Source organism: Ambystoma mexicanum, chromosome 13, assembly GCF_040938575.1.
Source record: "Ambystoma mexicanum isolate Mex_15411 chromosome 13, UKY_AmexF1_1, whole genome shotgun sequence".
Taxonomy (NCBI): Eukaryota; Metazoa; Chordata; class Amphibia; order Caudata; family Ambystomatidae; genus Ambystoma; species Ambystoma mexicanum.
In genome coordinates this window covers 488,360,907-488,374,520 of record NC_090938.1, presented here as the reverse complement: position 1 = coordinate 488,374,520, position 13,614 = coordinate 488,360,907, and the positions used below count along the sequence as shown (strand labels likewise).

At 45.5% G+C, this 13,614-nt stretch overlaps 1 protein-coding gene across 11 annotated transcripts in view; it reads right to left on the bottom strand.

Annotated features, from left to right (window-relative positions):
* The window catches only part of MARCHF10 (membrane associated ring-CH-type finger 10), a 1,025,913-nt gene that overhangs the window by 757,570 nt on the left and 254,729 nt on the right, over nucleotides 1–13,614 (bottom strand). For 8 of the 11 annotated variants that reach the window (XM_069634139.1, XM_069634141.1, XM_069634138.1 and 5 more), the window contains exon 1: nucleotides 8,008–8,147. The exons of the other annotated variants lie outside the window; for them this stretch is intronic. The gene's annotated coding sequence lies outside the window, so the exon portion shown is untranslated. Of the gene's footprint in view, nucleotides 1–8,007; nucleotides 8,148–13,614 lie in introns of those variants that run through there. 11 annotated transcript variants of the gene reach the window in all.

Here is a 13,614-nt window from a genome sequence, read left to right as displayed (position 1 = left end):
GGACCCTTGCATATTCCATCAACAGATCACTGATAATTAACCATTTTAGTGAAATATCCTAACCTCAGTGACCTGGGGGGGGGTCTTTCATAAATTCAAATGACTACTTCTGAAGTAGAATAGCAATGTGTGAGCATGTAGCTACAATTGAGTAATTCCTTCATGTCATGGAAAATGTCCATAATTTAGCTTGCTTAACAGCTGGTTATCTGGATGATCATAAGAAGCAGTTCAGATCTCATTCCATTCCAACTGGGGAAATGTGAATCAAGTCCATCTATCCAGTAAGCTTCTCGTTGGGCTCTCTTTCTTTTCATGTCTTGTGTGTGGTCTCGTGTGTTGATGACCTCCAATACCTGAAACTTAAGTTGACCAATGCTATGCCCCTTTTCGTTGAAGTGTCTTGCAACTGCTGAGGACATCTTCTTGTTCCCAATACATCATTTGTTTTCATTCATTCTAATACAAACATTCCTTCCCCGTTTCCCCTACATGATAGATAACACATGGGCAGTTGATGCAGTGTATTGTGTTTTCAGTAAAGCAAGTTGCGTGACATCTCAGTTTTATCATCTCGCCTGTTCTTGGGTGACATTATTACAACTCCCACAGTTCAGGCATGGCGTCTTTCTCTTTTTCTTTTCACCCCTGTTATTGACCAATACATTACTCAGATTATTACTCCTCTGATATGCGAAAACTGGGGAATGTGCAGACTCATTCATTAGGAGCTGGACAAACGGTCATGATTCTCCAGGTGTCTTTATTACAAAAGAAATTAAGGCCTACCTATTCCCTACTTCTAAGGAGATATTTGCTCTAATCTACATCCAAAATTATTTTTCAAAAAGAGTGCTTGTCGAGATGTCTTAAAATGAAAATCAGTAATGTCAGAAGCCTATTCTAGCCTAAGTCTGCCCCTACCAATAAAAAGAAAGATCAACATAAATTCTCTCAGACCAAGTCTATTAAGAGATTTCTTCTCCCTTTTATGGGTCTAGGCTGGCTTCTGACCCCCGCCGAATTGTCTCTGGTGGCTTTACAGTTTACACAATTCAAATGTTCCTTCTGTATACAAAGTCTTTTTACTCAGTTTTCCTCCAAGCCATGTGCGATTGGGTTTACTGTTCCAAGTTTCAGCTTTGTACTCATCTCTCATTCTAGGCATTTATTTGCTGTTGCTCTACCATGTGCTATTGTGATTCTCACTCTCACATGGGGTATAGTATTTCTTAGTCTTCCTTCCTTGGCTGTAATATTTTTAACCAACTGTCAAAGCCTCTGGACTTCTACCCCTGCTTCGGGAACTTTCTCTCTCAGCCAGCCTTTGGATTACCTCTCTTCCCCTGGTGGTTTAGGGTCGTTTCTCGCTTCCCCCGGCTTAGGGCTCCCTCTGCCTCACCCCAGTTTGGGGCTCTTTCTCGCTTTCATACCTGCTTGGGACTCTTTCTCTCTCATCTTGGCTTGGGGTTCTTGCTCTCCTGCCCCTGCTTGGGGCTTGGCCGAGCCCCTCTACGCGGGTCCCTGGAAAGACTGCTTACCTGGGTTGCCTGTGGAGGCAGTCTCTTCGATGAACATGGCACAGTGGCTCAGGTTCCTTCTTGGCCTTCCAAATCTGATGAAGAATACGATCGTCGAAATCTGATGAAGAATACGATCGTCCCATCAGTACTCAGCAGGTTTTCAGCATCATCGGGTGCATGCGACATTTGACCAGCTCTGGCATGGTCGGTTCCCCTCTTCAGGCAAGACCACTTCACCTGACTTGGGATTGCACAGGGGAGATCAGCGTTACGTGGGTCCAAGAGCACCTCAGCTATGCACGCCGTCTGCGTGGGGCGGTCTCTCAACTCTGCCCTCCAGTGGGACATTTCTTTCTGCTGCTTAGTCTGCAGGACTTCCTTCTCCCTCTCGCTTGCTCTCACAAATCCTTTATACTCCTGGCTGTAGCGAGCTTGGACAACCTCCTGTTGCTTTGAGTCGGACACTGGTATTCTCATAAAGGGGGGTCTGAAAATATAACAAGCCATATATAAAAAGGAACTTGCATGCCATTGTTCTCTTTAATTCCAATATAACCATGGGCTTTTTCAGATAGGGAAGGATGGACAAACTCTTTGAGAGAGATCCCAGTTGCCCTGTCCCCCAGAGAGTAATAAGCATTGCAGGGTCCTCTCCCTAGACTCAAAGCGAGTGGCTCTCCCTTGGGGAAAAGGGATGAATAGCTCTGATCAGTCACAGGCACCATATCCCAGTATTCATCTCTGGAAAAATGTATGAGCGAGATCAGTACTATATCTCAGTCTCCACCGGACCAAGCCCAACTAGGAGTTAAACCAGAAGACAATTGCAGAGAACCAAAGCAAGGAAAACAGCAACATTCTACTATCCTGGAATAGGTAGCGAAGGACTTTTTATGCCAAGCAATTTAAACTTTTATGTTGTAGCTTAGGGTCAGCCAAGGTGAAGAGCTCATATTAGATTGGGGGCTTTTGCTTCCACCATTGGGAATACCTTTGTAGAGAGGGGGTCCAGAACAGGAATTGATTTGTCAAGTTAGATGACTCTTTGCTTTTAGTTAAGGTGTGCAAGAACACCTACTCCACTTCACCCTATTGGTTACCCCATCATCCCTCATGCTATGTAGTGATTATTTTCAGTTCCAGTACAACCCTTAATACCTTTAGGCATTTTCCCAACCCACATTGTGACTACAATTACAATAAAGCTTTTCCAACTAATATATCCTGGTCTTCACTTTTGTCAGATTGCATCGCATCTGTCATACTACTCCGTCAACGCAGTATACATATGAGGATATGTATGTGTAAGAGCGTGTATGAGAGTGTAGTGGGATTAGTGTGCATGTGTATGTGAATCATTGCTCGAGGGAGAAGCTGTATGGGTGTGTGAATGTGTGTATGCGTGCAAGTCTTGGGAGGGTGGGAGTATTGTTGCACTCAGCCAGCAAGACATGTTTTCTTACTGTGGCACAGCATTTTATACTGGTGATTACGAGTATTCATAAGGTGCACAACCCAACAGGTACCAGGCAGACATTGCCTGAGGATGGGGGGGAAAAAAAAGAAAATTATCAATAAATAACACATGGTGTGCTTAAAAGAAAACAAAAATACAAACATAAAAAAAGACACGAGTCAAGTATATAAAAAGGTGAATTTTCAGCTTTTTCCTTAAGGTGACCAAAGAATTCAGAGAGCAGAGCTTAGAGGTTGTTCCAAAGAAGAGGCCGCAAAACCTAAAATCGCCTATTTCCTCTGGTTGAACAACATGATGGCGAACCATCTAAATGACACTGGTTGGTAGGCCAAAGAGGATGCACTGGGTGATAGGGTTTCATTTTCGAACATAGACAATTAAGTGCCAATCTACAGATGCACTTAAAAACCAAGCTCAACATTTTGAAAGTTATCTGTTGAGAATTAGGCAGTCAATGCCAAGAACGTCTATCCGAGGAAATCTGAAGGCTACAAGGAATGTTGCAGACAAGCCCAACAGCCACATTTTACATGCTTTTTAAGTGGGTCATTAAATAGCTAGGCAGTCTGGTGTACAGAGCATTGGCATAAACAAGCTTACCAACCCCCACCATTATCGTATGAGTTGCATGCGGAATGAAGGGAAGAATTTGCCTCAGGATGAGTAAACAAAAAAAATTATGCTCTTGACTTGATTTCATGTTCCCAGATAATTCGTAGATTCTTGATCGTCGATACAAATATGATAGAAAGATTAAACAAAACCGGTGAGTGAGGGGATCAAAGAGTGTTTTAGGAGGTTTGAGGGGCCCAATAACAAGGTCTCGGTCTTGGCAGAGGCGAGTTGTGATTCGTTACTGCTCCGCCAAAGTTTGACGCCAGAAAGGAGGGACTGGAGATAGGAGAAGTTCTCCTGGGGCCTGAGACCTTAAGGAACAGTTATAGATCATCTACACAGAAAGGAAATATCACATTTAATAATAATGCTCAACATGAGGGAAACAACTGTTGAATATAAGCAGGGGAAAGAGGGGAATCCCACATGTGACCAGGGTGGAGGCCGATGTAAATGGGCCGACTTTAACAGCTGGGCACTTATTGTAAAGAATGCTTTGAAACCAATCCAATGTGGAGGCCTAAAAACCTAATAAGGAAGAAAGTTGAGGTAAAATAATACTGTGGTCCACCATACCAAAGGTGGCCGAAAGTTCTAACATCACCAAAAGTGACAAAAGACCCTAGTCTGACTCGAGTAGTAAATCATCCCATATCGAGACAAGGGCAGTTCCAGTTCCATGACCCAGATGAAACCCTGATTGCAGGAGATCTTGGGGCTGGTTGTTCGCTACAAAAGCACCCAGTTGTTGAGTTGACCACCTTTTCGAGTATCTTTGATATCCAAGTGAGTCCTGCCATTGGTCGATAGTTCTCCATTTCCTCAGAGTCTGAGGTTTTTTTTTTTCCAAAAGAAGTGTAATTAAGGTGGTTTTTAAAACCTGATGGACAAAGTGAGAAGAGTCTCTAGAGTTCCACAAAATGTTCTCTTTCTTGCAATAAACTTGTTTGAGTGATTTAAGTGTCTAAGAAAACTGGGGATTTTTCCCTTTTTGGGCTTGGGTGAGAGATGGGACAGCGTGTTCGACTACTATTCGAAAAGAGGTTTGGCATTGATGAAAAAACTTGCGAACATGGGATACAGGACTGCATTGTGGTAGTACTGATGTGATCTCATCGGCCTTAATTTGTAACTAGGCCTTTTTGACCACTGGGCCTCAAAGATGGGGCTCCATCTTCGAAACACAGTGGTCAAAAAGGCCTAGTGGGTGGTGGGGGAACTTCAGGGGTAAATGCCTAATGTAGTGGTTGCTCCAGGAAACTGGTAAGGAGGCAACAAGAGAGAAATCTAAATTCCTGGAAAAGATCCGGTCCAGACAGTGACCACTTTCATGTGAACAGGAGAGTGCATGGGATTTGATGGCACAGCAATATAGGAGTTGTACAGGTCTTGGAGAATCTCCTTTTAACACGAAATAATGCCACTATTAAAATCCCCTAGAATAAGAAGTGTGTTGTTAAGCAGGGTGGCAGAGGATAAAAGGTTTTCCAAACCAGCTAAGAAGCAGTTGGCCGGGTGCCTATAGAGGAGAACGTCCTTTATAAGATCTGAATGTGGCATTCTAAATGGAAAAGAGCAAATCTGAGACAATCTCATCAAGTTAGAACTTCTCCATTAGACACAAGAAAGTTAGATTTAAATATTACTGCAACCCCTCCATGCAAACGGTTTTCTCTGCTGGCCCATTTTATCAAGTAACCATTCGGGACAAGTACATGGAGAGTGCTGCTACAATCATCTATAAGCCAAATTTCTGTTATGAATATCGAGATTATATTCCTTAATAAAATCAACAATGGCTGAAGCATTGCTTACGGAAGATTTAGCATTAAACAATGTGATGTTAAAGGCAACAGTTTTCTTTTTTCTTACATGTTGAGCATGTGTGCAGCTGGCAAAGACATGTTTGTGGAATTCTATATTGGTGATAAGGGCATTGCCAATGGGATGAGTATTCTTCAATATGGTGGGCATGTGTGCAGCCAGCATAGGCATACTTTTCCTAAGGCATGGTGTTTAATACTGGTGTTCAGGGCAAAGCAAACGTGGTGGGTGGTCCTACGTGTGTGGGAGTGCGGGGGTGGTTAAGCATTTGTGCAGCCAGCAAAGCCATGTTGTCTTACTCTGGCTTGACATCTTATGCTGGCATAACGTGCACAGCCAGCATATTTGTATGCCTTCATATGGAGGGGTGGTCATTTCTGCAGCCAGCCAAACCATGCTCTCTTACTGTAGCATAGCATCTCGTACTGCTGCAAAGCCAAAATGATGAGTGTTCCATACATACGCAGGGTGTACGCATTTGCGCAGCTAGACAAGACAGGTTTTCTTAACGTGGAATTGCATTTTCTACTAATGTTAAAGGGCAAAGCCTATCTCATAAGTCTTCATACATGGGAGAGTGGAGAGCATTTATGCAGTCAGCAAATACATGTTTTCTTACTGTGGATTGTATTTTTTCCTGCCGTGAAAGGAAATACCACATGATGAGTGTTCTTATGTTGCCACAATGGCTTACACTAGTGCGAACGGTCTGGACCAGATTTTCTTAATAAGGCATAACAATTTCTACTGGCATCAAGGGTAATGCCAGCATGATGGTGGTTCTTAGATGGGATGGGGAAGCATTTGGGCAGCCAGCAAGGACATATTTTCTTACTGTCTCATGGCATCTTAAACTTGTGTTAAAGGCTAAGCCAATATCATAGGTGTTCTTACATGGGGAGCACGTTTGAGCAGCCAGCAAAGATACGTTTGTTTACCGTTCCTCTGCAATTTTGATGGCACTGAGACCAAAGTTAACATGAGTGGCAAATTGTAGAACATTGGTGCAACTGGTAAGGAGGGGTTTTCTTACATGGCCATGGTATTTTTAACTGACATTAATGGCAAAGCCAGCTCTAGTATGCTTATACGTGGGGATACTGGCATATATTGGCAACGCCAGCATGGACACACATTCATGCAGTATCATTACTGTGGTTATTTATAAAGCAAATAAGAGTATGTTCTTATGTGGGAATACTGGCATAGATTGTGCAGCCAGCACCAACATGTATGGGACACAATCCGCAAGAAACTGGCAGAATATTGGCATACAGTGGGCCAAAACTTCATGAAAATGACTGTGCACTATTGGTAACTTGGCATGTAATGGATCATTTCATTTCTTAAACTACAAAACCGATTGTAATCGGTGTGCCTTTTACTCAATTTTTCACAGAGAGTGTGCTGTAAAATGCACAATTTTAACCTATTATTTTTCAAATGTTCCCTGTGGGAGAACCCACTAATGGGAAATGTTTATGCACCTCCAATTTAAAAATTCACCAGCCGCCACTGTGTCCGAGGAGGTCGGAAGCCTCATAGCTCAAGTACTGGTCAAGTAAGAGTGATTAGGTGTAATAAGGATTACTTGACAGTACAATTATAATTAAAGCTTCCAGTTTTGCCTTTTTATGATTTTTACACAAATACAAACGGAAATCAATCTGCTGTCTGTCTGTATTTGTTTATAAAAATGGGGGGTAAGAAAAACAGGGTCTTTCTGTCTGGTTCTCTATGATGTCACTCATACGTGGCGGGCCAATATCATTGCATATTGGCAGCATGGAGAGTGTAAAAGTTGTATAAAAACAGCATTCAAGTTCTTCAAATTGCTGACAACATAGATCTTAAGGCTGCAGCAGTCACAGGGGCAACCATTTGTGGTTATGATAAAAGAATGGAGCTAGCATTTCTTTCCTATATCGCTGCATGTGTGTCTTAATAAATGCCTTTTTTTATTAGACTGCAGAAAAATACTGGTTGCAAATTAACTTTTTATATGCCAAAAAATAAATGTGCATGAATACAGAAAAAAAAAAAATATGGATAAATACAGACGGAAATGGCAGAAAGATAAATACCATAAAACCGGAAGCCTTAATTATAATCGAAATGCACCGGTGTCAAACAATGTTTTGAAGTGTCAAAATATACAACTCAAATGACACTTTAAGGTAAAACGAGGGTCATACTCTAAATAAACGTCCTTCAAATCTACGGAAGAATCTGCTAGGATAATGACATTGTTAAAAACGGTTTCAATTTCAGCGGGTTGCAGTGTTTTCCGTGTCACCAGAGCCACAGATATCCAGCGGACAGCACTGGCGCCTTGTGAACACCAATGCGCAATCTGGCGGTCTTTAACTATCATAAGAGCTCAGTTATACAAAAGAGCAGTCGTTGGTACACTACATAAGTAAGCTTTTCACGAGAACGTGCACATTAGGGCGTCATAGAATGGGTCTACCAAAACCCCAAAACAACGCCCCCACCCCCTGCGGTCCACTGAAATCATAAACAACACAGACATTTCGACACAAGTCAATCACTGAAAAAGTAAAGCACCTGGACATATAGTTTTAGTTGCCCCCGCAGAGTCGCAAACGACCGTTAAGCAGTTTGCGGACTTATTGTGCAACCAGGTGCGATACGAGTCTTTCCTGAAGGTTAGCGTCTTCTTCCTATCCAAGAAACTGACCCTAGCAACGCCCCGCCTCGTTCGCAGCACGTGACTTTACGCGTTACGTTCAGACCACGTACGTCTGTGCACCTTTCAGCAACTCGTGACAGTTGCAAGAGCGGGAACGTGGGAGCCGAGAGAACATCGTGGTTGACAACCCTTCTGGGTGTGAGAACGAGGGCGGATAACAGTTCCAATGAGAATTTAAGGTAAACGGGATTATATGTTCAGACTTGTGTACTATGTAGAAGGACGCAACAGTTAGTTCTCTTGAAAAGAAATATGTTCTGCCCAGAGGAGGATATTTAGGGATGGGTCGGGTGTGGCAGTGCAGGTGTAATGATTTGAGACTTACGGTCCTGCACAGAAGGGCAGAATAATGTCCTTTGTAGGCATAGCTCTCAACCATTTGTCTTGCAAAGGCGGGTGAAATCACCCGATTTTGTTTTTGGCGGGTGAGACGCCCATTGAAATGAATGGGCGTGCAGGAGGCTTGGCGGGTGAGGCAGCCCTTTGCAAGGCGGGTGACACCCGCCAAAAGCGGGTGAGTTGAGAGCTATGTTGTAGGGGAGCGATTTGCCCGTTGAGGGGTAGCGCCAAGACATTTAAAACTTTTCCAATGCAAGGGACCGAGAGCCTCAGGGGGGCTCCCAGCAACTGCTCCCATGTTTCTAGTCAGCATTTGTATAATACTGGGCCTTTAAATGTGTGCTTTGCAGTGCTCGCATTACAAGCTTAATTTTCTGGAGCCCTTCCAGTGGTCCCTTGGAAGTGGTATGGAAGGGCTCCAGCAAATGAAGATTGTAATGAGAGCGCTGCAAAGCACACATTTAAAACACAGAAATGCACCTGGGCGTTAATAGCTGCCGATTATTATGAGAAGCCAGCCAGCAGGGAGCTGAAACTCTAACTGCCCACTGAAAATCTATAACTCCTTTGACAGCAAGGTGCTGATGTGGAGAAACTGGTGTTAACACAAAACAAAAGAGGTGATGTCTGGAAGGTTTTGAATTAATCCTAACCTTTGTCATTGCTCTGGGCAACCCTCCAGACCATCGTTATTCGCCTGCCAAGCCATTACAAAATGGGAAAGACCATATGGAAATCAGGCTTGGTCCCACCCCAAAAGAGGCCGTCCAGCCCAAAGTGCTCAGTCCGCATCCCTTCTGCACAAGACCACAAGCATCCTCAAACATGTTTCATCATTGTTGGGCCTCATCAGTGAGGAGTAGTTGGGTCTCTAGGCCCAGCAGGCACGGGACCCAAGTCTGGGCCCACAGGTCCCACTCGGGTTGACTTACACAAAACAAAAGAGGTGATGGCTGGAAGTTTGGAATTAATCCTAGCGTCTCGCATTGCTCTGGGAAACCCTCCAGACCATCGTTCTTCACCTTGGAAGCCATTACATAAGCGGAAAGCCCATATGCAAACAAGGCTTGGTCCCACCCCAAAAGGAGCAGTCCAGCCCAAACTGCTTGGTCACATCCCTTCTGTACGAGACCACAAGCATCCCCAAACATGTTTCAGCCTTGTTGGGCCTCATCAATGAGGAGTAGCTTGGGTCTCTAGTCCCAGCAGGCACGGGACCCACGTCTGGGCATACCCGCCTCACTCGGGTTGACTTACACAAAGCAAAAGAGGTGATGTTGGAAGGTTTGGAATTAATCCTGACCTCTGGCATTGCTATGGGCAATCCTCCAGACCATCCTTCTTCGCCTACCAAGCCATTCCAAAAGGGGAAAGACTGTATGCAAATCAGGCTTGGTCTCATCCCAAAAGGGGCAGTCCAGCCTGAACTGCTTGGTCACATCCCTTCTGCACAAGACGACAAGCATCCCTAGTCATGTTGCTTCCTTGTTGGGCCTCATCAGTGACAGTAGCTTGGGTCTCAATCCCCAGCAGGCACGGGACCTACCTCTGGGGATACCGGTCCTACTCAGGTTGACTTATACAAAACAAAAGAGGTGATGGCTGGAAGGTTTGGAATTAATCCTAACGTCTCGCATTGCTCTGGGAAACCCCCAGACCATTGTTCTTCACCTGGGAAGCCATTACAAAAGCGGAAAGACCATATGCAAATAAGTCTTGGTCCCACCCCAAAAGGGGCAGTCCAGCCCAAACTGCTTGGTCACATCCCTTCAGCACGAGACCACAAGCATCCCCAAACAGGTTTTGGCCTTGTTGGGCCTCATCAGTGAGGGGTAGCTTGGGCCTGTAGGCTCAGCAGGTAGGGGACCCACGTCTGGGCATATCCTGTTGTTAAGACAATGAGATGATAATCAGTGGGCATTTAGTGTTTCAGCTCCCTGCTTGCTGGCAGTCTCATGATAATCGACGGCTATTAACCGCCTGGTGTATTTCTTTGTCTTAGTTATAATGTATGCAGCCCACAGGTGCCTCATGCTGTTTTAGGCTCTAAGCAAGGGGGTCACCCAACCATCATGTTGAAATGGGACCCCACACATCTTCAGCAGGGCCTGTGCCCCGTGCAGGGGTATTTGCTATGTGCAGAAGAGTGTGTAGGTGTGTCCTTTGCAGAGGAACCGACTTGTCGATTTGTCTTAAATGTGATTGGGAAACTCTGCAGAGGCTGTTTTCCTGCTCAGAGGGTTATCTTTGGGAATTTGACTTGTGCGTGGGGCGGGTGTTAGGGGGGCTGGGTAGTTATCCTTTCCAAAGATGCAGAGTTGGGGATTTGTTCTGTGCAGAGTGTAGGGTGGGATAGTGCATAGCTGCCCAATTTCCCAGTTCCATGCCTGAAACCTCAAACAGTCCTGATTTTTGCCACTGCATGCTGGGATGTGTAGTTTCATTTTCCCATTTTAAGTATGGGCCTAAACGTTTCAGCATGCAGTGGAAAAACACAGGACTGGCTCCGAATGGTAAGCATGAAACTGGGAAACTTGGAAACTTTGGGATTGTCCTTGGGTGAAGAGGTTATTTGGGGATTTGCCCTGTGCAGTAAAAGAGTAGGTAATGATTTGACCTATGCAGAGGGGCAGATTTCTTATGGCCGTGGGCAGGAGAGGTTTGTCCTGGTCAGAGGTCAGATTTGTTTCTGGTCAGTACAGTGTATTGAATTCGTCCTGTGCCGGGAGGTGGGGAGAGTTTGAGGCAAATATTGTGCAGATGGCGGGTTTGCAGTAAACTAGGTCAGTCACATTTCGGAATTGCAATTGGGTCCTGTCCTGAGTAGTTTCCATGGAGCTATGAAGAGGTTAGTGAATTGTTTGCCATTTTTAAAGAGGGAGGGCAAATGCTGTTTATAAAAAGGAACATCTGTATTTTTGAAGGGGTGATTTTGGATAGTGGTAGGGCAGTCAGGCTTATGGGTTGCAATTGTGGATTTGTGAAGAGGGAACTGGATAGCGTTTAGTAGAGGTGGAGTCTAGTTGAGATCTTTTTAGAGATGTTATGGAAGATGCTTTGTAGAGGGAGGTCAGAATTGAACTATGTTAGATGACATTTGAATGGGTTTTGGAGGGGTTTGTGATGGTGCTTAGTAGAGAGGGCAACATGACGGGATCTTGTTGGAATGCTTTTGGAAGGGACTCTGTAAATTAGGTGCATTGAGATTGGACAATGCCAGGTGCTTTAGATGGAGTCTTGTAGAGGCCCACTAGGATTGGGCTTTTGTCATGGCCACAGGCCCCAGAACACGAAACCACAACATCTAGTGATGGGGGCAATGGGTCACTTGACTCTCTTATGTCCCTTTGGGATCTATAAACACAGGGGTCCTTGCTGGACTCAGTCCTGGCGCCTTTGGCGCCAGGTTCATTTAGAGATGTGGGCAGGAACACTTTATTTCAGTGCAGGAGTGCTTTTATTTTACAAGAACTTTCCAGGAGCTGAAAGCCTTTATTCCTGAGAACATCCTCATGTGCTGACTCATCGGGAGTGGTTCCCTAGGCCTGGTTTTCATGTGCTGACTCATTGGTTGTGACAGGCAGGCTGAACCTGGTGGGCTTGGCTTCAGAAGCACAGCTATATAGGCTTCTCCATCCTTAAGGCCGGTGCTTCGCGTTACTGTGCACTTGCGTGCAACGTGATGCTCACCGCAGCTTAGACCAGTTTACTTACCTTTGAAACCAGGCGTTCTCCTGCATACTCACCTCCAGGAAACCGGTGCTTCATTGCTTCACCTGCAGGCTCCTCTCCTGACATCCAGTGATCTTGATCCCGACGCCGCAGCACCATGCTCCGCATCCACAAACTCGGACCCTGTGAAGAAGAAGAAAGACAAGGTTAGAACATCCGAAGTATAGTGCTAAGTTGCAGCAGGACTGGACTACCACGTGCAAGGGACCAGTGAAGGAACTCAGTCCAGATCATACACGCGCCCCTGCCAGAAGCAGCAGGACGGAGTGCTCGCTAAAACAAATGAACAGGTGAGCTTTCCAGGGACAGCGCATCCCACGGATACCACAGTTTGGGAGAAGGGGTCTCGAAGGGGATCAGGCGCACAAGTTGGCATACTCACTCCCCCTATTCTCCACGCAGGAACAGTACAGAGCAGCATCACCTATTACCACCAGTCACCACATAAGCGCAGAGGGCGAAGTCGGACCCGAGTGACCTCACCCCCGGGAGGGCTGCAACTGTGCCCCAACGCCTCCTCAGAGACCAGGTGAGCGTAACAGACCACGAAGCCTCTTCGAATCTCTGCCTGGGCGTTATGGAAACTTCTGAAACGGACCAGTTGGCCCGATTACTGGGAGAATTACGAGCTGAAGTTCATGCCTCAAGACAGGAAACCAACGCCCTAAGCAGGGATCTAATTGAGAGCCAGGAGCGGACAGATGAACTAGCAAGGCAAATGCTCCAGGCAGAGGCAGGCCAGGTTCCACTGCCGGGGTATGCCCCTCCTGCCGCGTTTCCACAGCCCACGCCAGTACAGGTGGTTCTTCCAGAGGGGGTTCCACTGGCCCCGCCAGAACGCTTCACAGGCGATCCGAATAAGTACGCCATCTTTATGAATCAATGTCACCTACATTTCGTGTGCAGACCTGGGGCATTTCCCAACGATCAAGCGAGAGTGGCATTTGTACTCATATTTGGGAGGTATTGCAGCGGACTGGACAATACCCTTGGTAAACCAGGATGATCCTTTGCTTCTAGACTTCCAAGGTTTCCAGCGTGAAATGGAGAAACTATTTGCACGGCATACTCAAGGGCGGGCTCTGGACAATGAACTGTTATCACTACGGCAGGGTAATCAAGACCTACTAACATATATCGCTTCCTTCAATCGTCTGATAGCACAAACTAACTGGCCAGAGGAGAAAAGAACTACGCTCTTTTACCGAGGCTTGCGAGGGGAATTTAAGGACCTATTAGCCCAAGTAGTAAATCCCCCGGAAAGATGTGCTGAATACATCAACCTGACAGTGCAGCTCGATCACAGATTGCAGGATCGGAAAATGGATCTGTCCAAGGCCGAGGGCGGTCGGTCTATGTGCGACCCCGTGAGAATCAAACCAAATCCCACG